Here is a 9,520-nt window from a genome sequence, read left to right on the forward strand (position 1 = left end):
TAAGCCCTACCTTCCTCCCCCCACATGCCCAAGAAATCCGTGTCGCCAACCTCGCTACCACACCACTGACCTTACCAAGAGGACTCATTATCGGCGACACTGAAGAAGCCGAACCATGCCAAACGCCGCCCCCAGACCCACCCACTCTCCCCACCCTACCATCACACCTATCCCCAGCCCAAACCAACAGCCTCTGACAACTCCTCCTGGATTTTCAAGATCTATTCTCCTCAGGCCCGACCGACCTTGGCCATACCACCTATCTCAGCCATGAGATACACACGACAGGACCTCCAATTCGCCAACCATCACGACGGAAAAATCCTAAGCAACGAGAGGAAGAAGACCGGCAGGTCCAGGACATGCTAGATGCCGGCGTAATCTCCAACTCTACTAGCCCATGGTCCTCTCCGGTGGTACTCGTAAGAAAAAAAAATGGGACAATGCGTTTCTGCGTTGACTACCGCCGAGTAAATGATGTCACAATCAAAGACGCCACTCCCCTGCCACGCATCGACGACTCACTGAACTCCTTACATGGCTCGACATGGTTCTCCACCTTAGACCTGCAGTCGGGGTACTGGCAAGTCCCTGTGCATCCCGACGACAAACACAAAACCGCCTTCTCCACATCCAATGGCAAACATTACGAGTTCAATGTCCTCCCTTTCGGACTCTGCAACGCCCCTGCCACATTCTCCCGTTTAATGGAGTCCGTCCTTAGCGGTTTAACTTGGGAGACTTGCTTAGCATACCTCGACGACGTCATTGTTTTCAGTCGCACATGGACCGACCACCTTCACCGGCTCAAGCAAGTGTTTCACCGCATACGCCAAGCAGGACTTAAACTGAAACCTACGAAATGTGTATTAGCAGAGAGATCAGTTTCTTTTTTGGGACATCTAATTAATGCCGAGGGCATCTCACCAGACCCAGATAAGCTTCGAGCCATCGCAGACATTCCACTCCCCCGCGACGTGCACGAAGTCAGAGCCTTCCTGGGGTTAACATCGTATTACAGGCGATTCGTCAAAGGATTTGCTGACATTGCAAAACCCCTTCACGAACTAACAAAAAAAGGTGAGCCTTTTCTATGGACCGAGACAAGACAAACAGCCTTTACCACCCTCAAATCAAAATTAACCACCGCGCCAGTAGTCGCGTTCCCAGACTACAATCTCCCATTCCGCCTGTATACCGATGTGTCCCTCATCGCCATAGGAGCTGTCCTTGCGCAGGTACAAAATGGGAGAGAACACATCATCGCCTGTGCCAGTCGCACCCTTAACACGGCAGAGCGGAACTACGCGGCCACAAAGTGTGAGTGCCTAGGGATCATCTGGTCCCTAGAATATTTCAAGTCCTACATCTCGGGCACCCACGTAGTAGTCATTACCGATCACCAATCCCTACAGTGGCTACGACAGTCAAATACAATGCCCAACTGATACGCTGGCGAGAAACCCTCGAAGAATATGACTTCGAAATCGCATACCGACCAGGCAAGCTACACACCAACGCCCACGCCCTATCCTGTCTCCCAATCAACGCCATCAAAGAAGAACCCGACCTGGTTAAAATGTGGATTAACAAACAACGCCCAACTTGGATTCCACAGACCACATTCAACAAACTCCACTCACATGGCGAACATCTCTTTGACCCGAACGGACACATTGTCCTCAGCCCAGCCACGGCCCACGACACCATGCTCCACCTCCATGCCCACAACAGCATCCACCTAGGAACTAAGAAGCTGCTACAGATCTTTAACGATATGTACTGGACCCCTAACCCATCCACCATCGCAAAGAAGATCATACAATCATGCCGAGCATGCGCTCTTGGCAAAGACATCACCCGAACACCAGGCCCTACAGGAAAAGTCACAGCACAAAAACCGTGGCAACTACTCTCCCTAGACGTCGTCGGCCCCCTTACACCAAAAGCAGGCTACAAGTACATAATTACCTTCTTGGATGTGTACTCTAAGTTCATCATCGCCTGCCCCGCCAAGGACCACACCGCACCGTCAGTCGCTGATGCCCTCACCCGACATGTTTTCCCTTATTTTGGGATTCCACAGGCCATCCATTCGGATAATGCCCCAGAATTTACGGGGAAAATCTGGGAAGAACTAGCCAACATATTTGGATACAACATCTCCCACTCATCTCCCTACTGGCCCCAAGGCAACAGCGTATGCGAAAGAAGACATCGCTCCCTGATGAACCAAGTCCGCACGCGCATTATGCAAACGGGAAATGAAGACTGGCCTGCACATGTAAAGATCATACAATGGGGGTTAAATACGTGCCCAAGAGAAGATGGAATAACCCCGCACGAGAGAGTGTTCGGGGAACCACCCCTACTCCTACCCCTCCGCCACCACCTACAACCGCCCACTCCACCCTCCAACACCGACCCTCTCCACCACCTCAAACGCAGCCTCCACCACCTACACTCAAAGCAAGATCTAGCACCTGACACAATCCACTCCAACCCATACACACCTGGCCAATCTGTGGTGGTTGCAAACCTCCCTACCCCACCGAAGACCTCCCCCCGATTCAATGGACCTTACAAAATTGTGCGAGTGCCTAATCCATATCAAGTCACTGTGGATCAACAGGGGTAACACCGCACATACAGAAACCGCCACGTGCGCCCCTTCAACCCACCCGACACCGCCTTCCCCCGCACTAAGCCTACCTCCACCCCAGCCCGCACACCTGGCCACCCTGACCTTCCTCAACTTCACCCCCCAGACTCCTACTACTACTCCTTCTCACCCCCCTCCTCAAACTCTCCGCCTACCAGCCCTCCCCCCAAAACACCATCACCGCAACCACATACCACCACCCCTACTTCTCAACCAGACGCTCACCCACCGAACACCCATCCACCCACCACCCCTCAATCCACCCCACCCAGGCCGCCCTCGCCACCACAGCCGCCCACCTCCCCCGAGAATCACGCCAACCCCACACCCACCACCGCCCTCCCCCATGACCACTCCCATTATACACGTCACACCGCACCACCAACCATCCCCCCACCTCACCACCGTACACCCTCACCGCCACCACGCACTCAACCAGCCTCACCACCACACCCACCATAACCACGACCACCATCAGATCGGGACGACTCTCACGCCCACCCACAAGATACACCCCAACACCTCCACCCAGCACACACCTACCCCAAAATCCACCATCCCCACCCACCCCCAACACCTCCCCCATAACCCTACCCCTCCACCAAGCACGTTAGAACTTTCCCAACTCCCAATTCCCCAAAGGACAACGCTCCTCCCACCACATTAGCCCAAATAAAAGCACCAACCTCCCATCACTCTCCAGCATTCAAATTTCATCTCCCCACCAGGCACCATTCCCCGAGATGAAGGTGACAAGGGTCCGATGGCAACCTCACAACCACCCACCAACCAGAATCAGAGGCACCGACCACCTGCTACGCCTCCTACGCCGGACCAACCAGCCGTCCTCCCTCCACTTCACGCTCTGCCCCCACTAGGAGCCCAACCAATTCACCACGCACTGGGTCAGCTTCACCCAACACCTTACCCCGGCCTACCAGACAGCCACCTCCACCACCTACCACCTCCAGTCACGGGGCCGTGACTTCAACGACGCGGAGGGTGGTAAAATGCCCGCCGTGCCCGCCACAGGACCTCCCACCTCACCACCCCCCACACCACCGCCGAGCCGCCACCCCACCACCATCCCAGGAGGACACAACGGTGAGGTTAGTGACCTTGGGCAAGAGGGTCATCGGGGCATCCCGACCCTGAGCCCCTATTCCCCGCAAGTGCCCCAACCCCAGGCGTTCAGGCAAACTGAACTACTGTGCAGGCGGGGTAGTGACCGTCAGACCAGGGGTGGGACTGAAAAGAGGTCAGTCCCAGGTAACACCGTCTTGACGGTCTTGTTACACCCTCTAGGGCAGGAAGAGGCCCAAGGGCAGGAAGAGGCCCAAGGCTACGGCCATAAGAGAGAAAGAGAAATAGACACAGGCTACGGCCTGACAGAGTGTGTAAAGGGGAAGGTGACCCCAGGCTCCGGCCTTAACACGCTGAGGAGAGAGTTGCCTGTGTGCATCCCTCTTCAGTTGTACTTTGGCTACGGCCAGAAATACGGTCCAGGGTAGAGAGACCCTGCTACCGTACGTGTAGCACTACCCAATTACGGAAGCGGCGACTCGGGGCCGGCCTCTTGCCGGAGCAGACGGGTGATCCCGTTTCTCCGTTAGTCGTTTCCCGTACGGGCAGACACTCAGCTTCGGCTGGGGCACGTACCAGGGTGGAGAATTCCCTGACGGTAGGATCTGTCCGTATTGGAGAGAGTGCGGCTCTTGAGCCCCTCACTCTGGTTTGTCTCCTACTGCGGGAGGAACACCACGTCGATGGCCTCTTGCCTCGGCGAAAGGGCGACCTCGATCACCCTATAGGTGTCCCTCACACGCCGGGCAAGTTCACAGCTCCAGCCAAAGTCCACACTAGGGGAAGTAGAGCCCCAACTCAGCCCTATGAACACACTCAGGGAACCACGAAGAGCGTGAGTCTCCCTTTAGCCTCTTTCCCTTCGGGGAGCCCTTCGTCGCCATCCAGGCTTCTTGGCCAAGAGGAGGCGTTAGAGTGGTGGCAAGGCCCAATAGCGGACTTACCGCCCACACCCGGGAGTTCCTTAGCCCTGTCGGAGCCCTACAGGAGACGCTGCCGCAGCCCAGCCCTGACGGCGCCTCTCCCCCTGAGCACCCGCAGTCCCAGGACACCCAGGCCTTCCACCGCAGTCCACGACGATGGAGACCCAGGCTCCCTCACTCCCCGGAAGCAGAGGAAGCAGGCCCGAATCCTCCGGCTGTTCGGCCCTAGCCCCGAGGGCCCCCAATCAGGTCGAGGCCCCCAGACCACAGGGCCTCCCTGCATCCCACCAGCGCGGCCCTAGGAAGGAGCCGCCCCTCAGGTCGAGGCCCCAAACAAGGGAGCCTCCCTGACAGTAAGTACCAGTGACTTAACAACCCAAGAAACAAGGGTAAAACAGTGACAGTGACAGTGACCCCGAATACAGTGACAGTGATCCAATGCACAGTGGCAGTGTCTAATAAAAGATATATTAAACAGTGGTATCATAGAAATTCGTGTGCAAAGTGTTAAACAGTTCAGCCTCCCTCTACAGGAAGGAAACGGGGAGTTTTCTGTGGAACTAGAGGTAGGTGCGTGAGTGAGCCGAAAGGCAAGTGAAGTGTTCCCCCGCAACTTGGTGACAGTGTCGAATGTCGCCATCCGCACCCTACCTCTATTATAGTAATATCTCCGCCACCGACTCCCGATCACAGTGAACCAAAGTGAGACTCCCCCATTTATTATTATCCACCAGTGACACGATAATTAATCCAAACTGACAACCACAGTGAAGTGATATTCCATCTAAGTAACAGTAAAGCATATCCACGACTGCCCTGTGCCACGTATTAATATATATTGGATCAGGCTATGTAAACGAGTGTAATATTGTATCTCTGTTCTATTATGTGCCAAATATTGTTGTATGTACACTGTAATGAGTAGAACTTAAGCAATAGATGTGATACGGCGTACTGTCTCTTTTTATGCCCTGTTCCTTTGTTAATGCATTACATCCGGTCTAGTAAAAGGACCCCGTTCCAGTGCTCGTGTTTTTACGACGAGAAGTCGCCTTAAAAACACAGCATTACAGAAAGCTATCACTGTGCAACATTTAGTGTTCCTTAGAGACCCTCTAGTGTTCCTAGGGGGAAAAAAATGGCTAGGCTTAGCGGCATTTATTATGGCCCGGCTGAAGTTCTGCCGTTGCATAAATTCATTTTCCTAACACCCCCTCCTCACAAGGACTACGTAACTTGCTTTTTCTCGTTCGATTTTGTTCGTTTGTACGGTATAACGATGAATTTAATCACATATTGCAGGGTAAGCCCTGGCAAAGGCATTGGTATGAAAGGAAGACTCATGTATGTACAGTACGTTTTGTAAGTTTTAATTTAAACTATTACTAGCCTTTAATAGGTGCGGACTTGGTACCCAGAGATTGGGTAGTATTGTAATTTATTAAACTTCACTGGCGTATGCAGCACCCTCTTGTCGTCTTTTTTCAAATAATTTTAAACCTTATAATGAAGCGTGCATCAATGAACTAAGTTTGGGAAATAAAGAAAATATTCCTATATTGTATTACAGTATCTGTTAAAACATTACTAGCTTAAAGGAATACTATGAGGCAAGTTATAATCAATCGTCTGTTAGGAGGCTGTGTCAGACATTCGGTAAGCCGTTGAGGATTTGAGGTGTATGACTGCGAGTTCCATAGTCGGCCAGTAAGCAAGCAAGAGGTTAAAGTTCTTCTCAAGTTTTCTAGGTCAGATATACAGGAGATCTTATAATAGTGTGAACTGGTAAGTAGTGAAGAACATGTAGCTGACCATTAGTGCATTTTCATGATGTTTTTCAAGAGATATTGATGTTATTTTTGTTTTTCCATCCGTGCGCATTTGAATCTTGGGAGCTTTGGATATGCACTCGATAGATTTGAAAGCAATCCTGGAGAGCTCGTAGTAACATGTTGAAAATTTTGTCGCAAAAATTATTTTTCACCATAATGACATGCATTTTTGACACCCCAAATCAGCAGAGTAGCTTCGCTACTGTGCATGTACATAGTGTTGCTATCACATTTTGACGGTGTACTGGTACACAAAGTTAATGAGATTCTTATTTATGCTAGGAGTTTTTAGGTCGACATCTCGCCCTAGAAACGCCAGCTGTAGAGCCGGGGTTCTCTTTTGAGATCGGAACTAGAACACAACGAGAAGGACTCAAAAACTGGACAACAACCTTACACGTGTATAATCTTAATTACAACTCGCAGTATACAATATGAATGTAAGTTACACACAATGCACTATTCAGTATCAAATGCCCTAGGCAGACTAGAAGGCTCTGACTGGACTGTGTTGTGTCAGTATCACGCAGGATTTTATCCAGTCGCAAGAACACTAGACGGACACTGTCCACAAGGTGGATGTAAGTCTCACAGAGTATGTTATTTGGTCTCGAGTACACAGTATGAATACAGGTATCACGCCATATACTATGCGGTGGTAGGGGCACTGATGGTAGGGGCATTAGTCGGACGCAGTACGCAATATGAATATGAAAGACACACAGTGTACAACTCAGTCACCAGACCACTAGTTAGGCACGGTATACAACATGAGTACTAATATCACACTATACACTAGTCAGTCACTGTTACACTGGGCATACTGGAGGGCTCCAACTGGGGTGCAGGAGTTAGGTGGCCCCCAGGTGTTGAAGGGGTCCCGTCTGGTATCCCTTCTTGTAAGGGCCACGGGATGACCCTCAAGGGTGATGTCGTCTTCTGGGGGCTGCTGCTGGTCGTGGTGAGAGGCCCTCTGCTCGTGGGGCCTTGCTGGGTGGTCTGGTCCTCGGAGGTTGGGCCAAACAGAGCGAGTAGGCGCGCTTGTCTGCACCCACCCTGGGGAGGAGGTCGCCGTCGTCTAGGGCTGGGGAGGTCGCACCCCGGGGTTACAGGGGTGTCTCAGGGAGTCCAGCGTCTGTGGTCTCCCTCCCGTCGGGCTGCCATCAGGGTTGGGCTGTGGTCGTCTCCCACGGGCGTCGGCTGCACTGCACACACTCCCGGGGACAGCACAGGGCCTCACCACACCTCTTCCAGACAGGAAGACTCCTCCTGGGGGCTGCCTCTCTGGGGAGAAATGGAGGAGCATCCCACTTGGCTACAGGAAGGGTGAGCTAAGCAAGGGTCGTTCTCCGCAGGGCAAGTTTCAGGAGATGAGAGACTTTGGTTGGCTTGTCTCTCCCTGGTGCAGCTATAGGCTATCGCTGAAGTCCCATGGCAACAGGAGGAGGGCGGCTGTCGGTGCTGCTGGAGGCCGTCACTGGGGCCCAACTTCCAGGCAGGACTGTGAGCGAGATGCAGCTAGAGGCCGTCACCGGTGTTCTGCATGGGGAGTGACGTGCAGTCGAGGTGCGGCTGGAGGCCGTTACCTGCCTGCAGGTGCAGCTAGAGGCTGTTACCGGTGTCTTACTCCCGGAGGCAGCAGCGGAAGGAGAAGGGGCATTACTGTCTCTCCTCGAGTGCGGCTTGAGGCTGTCACTGGTTGCTACAGGAGATGGGGGGATTGCAGCAGTTGAGCGGCTTAAGGCCGTCTCGATATTTGTGCGGCTAGAGGCTGTCACTCGTGTCATGCGGCTACAGGCCATCATGTTATTTGTGTGGCTAAAGGCCATCACTGGGATGCTGCCAGGGACTGAGTATTCAGCCCCACCCTGAACCTGTCGAGGGCTGGTCCGGTTGGAGGGTAATGTACTCAGACTGCGATGTTCCCGCTGGGTCCGTTTCTGGGAATAAGGGCACAAGGTAGTCGGGGACATAGGTCCATACTGCCTTGGCAACACATGCGCCCTCAGATCCCCTCCGTGGTCTCCTCCGGGGAAGGGTGTTGCCATTTCCCTGTGGTGCTCGCTTGCCACGGTAGGTATTTCATGTACAATATTATTATGCATTTCTGTATGCTTTAAAGCCAATTTCTGTGTGAGCTGGGGGGTTGGGGCTAGAATAGCTCAGTGGTGTGGTGCTTGAGCTTCACAACCGTAGGGTTGGCAGTTCGAGCCTGCATCATGGTAGCGCATTTCCGATGAGAGATGTTGCATTCTCCAAGGATCTTACCGTATCCTGCAGAGCAGTGTGGTTCATTGGTTTTAGCTCAGGGGATTCACCCCCATGTGTGCTAAAAGGGAGGCCAGCAAAACGAAAGAGGACAGGGCAATGGTGATATTTACGTGCTCACCCCACATAGGATTATGGCATCTGGCAGTAGATTGATGAATAGTTTTAACACTTTTGGCTGGAGTTTTTCAGTAACCCCAGTGGTGATTTTCAGCATACCTGATTACCACCTTGCGTGGTGTCATTACAAAAGGTGATGTAATGATTAATATGTCCATTTTAGTTTATTTCTTATGATTCCTGGCAATTTTAGTTAGCTTAAGAAAGGCCTCACACTGAAAGGGGTTTTTAAGACTGTAATTAACCCCCACCAGATTGTAAAGTATGTCTCAGAGTGAATAATATTGTAAGGAAGTAGCAATATTAGAGTGAAGAAGATATTCCTGAAGCAAAATTAGAGTGAAAAAAGACATTCTTAAAGCAATATTAGAATGAGAAAGATATCCCTGAAGCAAAATTGAGTGAAAGAGACACTGCCAGGCTCATTAGGTTAATGTTTCTCTTGTCCCCAGAATCAGCATGGAGCCAAAGGACGTCAACAACCTCCTGGCAAGCATTGGCATCTCGGGCCCAGAGTGGGAGGCGTCTAACACCTTCTTCGGGTGGTATGTCAACAATGGCCTCCTACACCACCTGGACCACAGATACCAACACTACCAGGAGGGGGAGATGCTGTGCTATAAGAAGTACCT

The sequence above is a fragment of the Coenobita brevimanus genome, chromosome 28 (genome assembly GCF_032717465.1).
Source record: "Coenobita brevimanus isolate Jiangsu-jjx chromosome 28, ASM3271746v2, whole genome shotgun sequence".
In the NCBI taxonomy this organism is placed as follows: domain Eukaryota; kingdom Metazoa; phylum Arthropoda; class Malacostraca; order Decapoda; family Coenobitidae; genus Coenobita; species Coenobita brevimanus.